This window comes from Tupaia chinensis, unplaced genomic scaffold (genome assembly GCF_000334495.1).
Source record: "Tupaia chinensis unplaced genomic scaffold, TupChi_1.0 Scaffold144482_1, whole genome shotgun sequence".
Taxonomy (NCBI): domain Eukaryota; kingdom Metazoa; phylum Chordata; class Mammalia; order Scandentia; family Tupaiidae; genus Tupaia; species Tupaia belangeri.
The window spans coordinates 3,723,440-3,727,809 of record NW_006204341.1 but is presented as its reverse complement, the minus strand read 5'-3'; the positions used below and the strand labels follow the sequence as shown (position 1 = coordinate 3,727,809).

General features: G+C 42.2%; 1 pseudogene; it reads left to right on the top strand.

Annotated features, from left to right (window-relative positions):
- Nucleotides 1–49: 49 nt before the first annotated feature.
- Nucleotides 50–1,496, top strand: LOC102477572 (heterogeneous nuclear ribonucleoprotein D-like pseudogene; annotated as a pseudogene).
- Nucleotides 1,497–4,370: the final 2,874 nt, after the last annotated feature.

Genomic DNA, 4,370 nt, shown 5'->3' with positions numbered 1-4,370 from the left:
CCCCCCCCCCCCCCCCCGCCAGCCTCGCCACCACCGCCACCTCGCCACCATGGATGCCATCAGCATCGCTTTGAGCCGACTCAGTGAAGTAAACCGACTACCTGAAGGATTCCGGATAGAAGCCAGCAAGACTCAGGACGACGCCAGTAAGATGTTCATCGGGGGCCTGTCCCGTGATACCAGTAAGGAAATGCTTATCCAGTATTTGTCGCAGTTTGGCGAGATTCTAGATTTTACGATTAAAATGGATCCGGACACTGGCCTATCCAGGGGGTTTGGATTCGTGCTTTTCAAAGATAGCGCCGCCGTCGAAAGGGCGCTTCGAGTGAAAGAGCACAAATTAGAAGGCAAGAAAATAGAGCTGAAAAGGGCCAAGGCCCTGGAAATTAGATTCCCTCCGAGAAAGGTCTTCGTGGGTGGGCTGAACCCCCGTATGTCGGAAGAAAAGATCAGAGAGTATTTTGGGACCTTTGGAGAGATTTCCAATATTGAGCTTCCAGTGAGCCCAGGAACAAATGTGAGACGGGCTTTCTGTTTTATCACGTACACCGACGAACGGCCGGTGAGGAAGCTCTTAGAAACCAGATACCATCTCATTGGCTCCGGGAGGTGTGAAATTAAAATTGCACTCCCGAAAGAAAGTTGGAGACCACAGCGCAGAGGAGGCAGAGATGTTCCGTTCATTGGGCCGGGCAACCGTTACAGAGGCCAAAGCGGCTTCCGAGCAATCCCAACCATCTCTGGGGCAAACCGAGGTGCTCGCGGAGCTAACCGGGATGTCCGTTGGGCCACCCAAGATGTCCGCTGGGTCAATCAAGATACCCGCTGGCCCAACCAAGTTGCTTTCGGGGCCAACCACGTTGCTTTGGGGGTCAGTCAAGTTGGTTTGGGGGCCAACCAAGTTGCTTTGGGGCCCCATCGCGTTGTTTGGGGGGCTAATCCTGCTGTTGGCAGAGGCAACCAAGTTGTTCTGGGGCCCAATCAAGTTGCTTTCAGGGTGAACCCTGCTGTTTGTGGGTTCAACCTAAATGTTTGCAGGGCAGTTGGAGGTGGTGGAGTCCTGTCTCCTATATTGGTTCCTGTTCCCTACTCAGTCCGCACTGAAGGGGTTACTTTCTCTGATCAATCGTATGGTCATTTCCATAGTGCCTATAGTTACCAGCCAATTCTTACTGGCTATGACGGAGATTTTTCTGGACAGAACTTTGGGACTCATGATTCAGGGCCTGTATTTACTGCTTACAATGTGCAAATAAACAACGTCACTCCCTTTGACGGTGGTTACCAGGGAATTTAACAGCCTTTCTGAAGATGGATGAAGCCGCCACTGCAGAACCACTCTGTTCTTGAATGAAAAGTTGTGTTATTTATATGAAATGACTGAATGACTGTTTTTTAAGACGTTGTCTCTTTTGGAACTGTTTCTAGCTGTTTTTCCCCAAAATTATTTTTCTGTAACTTTTTGACATTGAATCTACAAACACAAAAATAAGAACACAAGGACATGAGATTTTTTTCCCATTGGTTTCATGGGAATTAATGTTTTGTGGAAAATAAATGTTTATGAGCTTTACATGAAACTATTTCTGTTTTTTGTTGTTGTTGTTACTATTGGTATTTATTTGTTGTTTTTTTTTCTGGGAGGTGGGGTGGGGAGGGAGGAGTATTGTCTTTGGTGGCATTGTCTTTGAGTTAGAGCTACCCAGATTCAGGGAAGTAAATCTTAAGGTTTCCATCTAGATTTCCTATATACTAAACTAATTCCTTTTGTATTCATCAATATTTACTGAGTGTCATTCTAACCTGGAAACTATGTTCAATGCAGGAGATTCAGAGAGAATCAGTTCCAGGCTTAAAAGATGCAAAAGTAAACCAAGAATGATAATTGAATGTGGTTTAATACTAGGCAAAGGTTTGAAATGGATGGCACAGTATTACAGACACAGGCATTTAAAACAGGTTTTGGGAGGGGATCATTCAAGGAGAGGTGCAGTGGTAGGCCTTTGCCAGACAGTTCTGCTAAGAGGAGAGAGCATGCCAAGCAGACGTGCGAAGTTATTGAAGGAAGAATTTACTATGCTCTTTTGGAAGAGAACAAAGGGAATTTTTAAGGATGGAAATAGGGTAACTGGAAAATAAGGAGGGGGGGAGAGGTTTGAGTGTCCCTCTCAACAAAAACATATAGTTATAAATGTAAGCCACAACTATAACTTTAAATTTTCTAGTAACTATACTTTTTTAAAAAGCAAAACTAAATTTTTTTTTTTTTTTTTGGCGAGGTTTTTGCTATAGGGCACGGGGTTTTTTGCCAGGCAGGCAGAGAGAAACATAGAGACAGAAAGCGAGAAATCACCCCCCAGGGAGGATGGTCACGCCGCAATCCCTTATCCTCCGTTCTCCTCTCGGGATCTTGGGCACACACGCACACGCACCCAGCATGAGTTTTAAGCCACCGGGTCCGGGACACGAACCACGGTCAACTATGTGGGAGTCCAGCGACATAACCATTACACTAACTGCTGGTCCGAAATTAAAATTTTTAAGTAATTTATTGTATTTAGTTTAATACAACCAAAAATATGACTTAGCCTTGGTAGTATAATGGTAGCATACTAGACCAAGGATCTGGAAACCTTATCCTGACCACAATTTGAGTCTCTAGTCCAGTCAGCCTGAAAACCTAATAGGAAAGTGCAGGAGTGCCCAGGATCTTGGAGGACTGGAAGCATAGAGGACAAGGATTGAGATCAGACCCTGTGGAAGGTGTTTCTCTTTCTCTCTCTCCTTCATGCACATGCATGTGCTCTATCATGAATTTTCTAAAAAAAAATATGCAAGTATATATAAAATATTTCAATATGTAATCAAGATAAAATTAGTAATGAGACATTTTACATCTTTCTTTTTCTTCAGAGAGGTTTTTGCTATAGGTTGCATGTGCTCTCCAGGGAGACAAAGACACAGAAAGTGAGAAATCACTCCAGAAGGGTGATGGCCACACCACAATCCCTTCTCCTTCAGTCCCCTCTTGGGATCTTGGTCACGCACACGCACCTGGTATAAGTTTCAAGCCTCTGTGTTCGGGACTCAAATCGTAGTTGGCCATGTGGGAGTCCAGCGAAGTAACCATTACGCCATCTGCTGGTCTCCATTTTACGTCATTTTTATACCAAGTCATCAAAATCTAGTGTGCATTTTACTTTTATAGCGCATCTCAGTTCAGACTACTTACATTTTAAGTGTTCGACACAGATGGCTAGTGGCTATCATATAGGATGGCATGGACTCAAACAACAAAAGGCCTACATTACATGCTGAGGAGTTGAATTCTGTTTTTAAGGTAATAAGGAGAAATGAAAAGATTTAAAACAGAAAGTGACATGAAACTTCAAATATCTAGTACATGCTTAACACTGAGTTCCCTGTTAGGTTCTAAAAATCAATGACAATCTGTGCATTCAGACAATTCATAGTCAAGAAAGAAAAACAGACACAAAACCAAGATTCTGATTATTATATGATAATACATAAGTAAATTTGAAGTTTAAGGAAGAAATCGAATATTCTTAGAATAGTTACTTTCCTTTTAGAATGTAAAAAAGATTCTTACACTCCAGCCAAGTGGAGTGGGAAGTGGGAGTAAAGGCAGCTGGATTCCATATGGTCATGTGTAGCTCGAGTCCTGGCCACTTAGAAAACACTCTAGGTGGGACCAGAAGGTGGCATGGTGGTTAAGGTGCAGGACACTCCCACATGGCCAAAAATGGTTCAAATCCCGGACCTGGTGGCTTGCTTTCTCTCTCTCTCTCTTTCTCTGTTTGTGTGTGTGTGTGTGTGTCTCTGGTCGAATTAAAAATAAATAAATACAATAAATGAATGCATGAATGAATGAATGAATAAAATTAAATAAATAATCCTTAGAAAGAAAGAAAATACTCTAGGCACATGTGCATGAGTCCCCAAAATCCTGAGAGGAGAAAAGAGGGGAAGGGATTGTGGCATATCCATCCCTTTGGGAGGGTGATTTCTCACTTTCTCTCTCTCTCTCTATCTCTGGCAAGTGCATGCACCCTATAGAAAAAAATTGAATTACAACACATAAACAAAACTGATAAATATATATGATAAATATATAGATTTATGAACAAAAAGGAAAAAACAGGAGAAAGCATTTTAAAGAAAGCATGAAGTGTTTTTTTTTTCCCATTTTTAATAGAAATGTTCTTTATTTAAATATTTGAACAAGTTGTGTTGTTTTAATGGTGGGGAATTTTTAAATATGTAACATGCAAATATACTTAATTAAAAATAGGGATCAGGGGAACCAGCAGTTAGCGTAATGGCTATGTCGCTGGACTCCCACGTAGTCG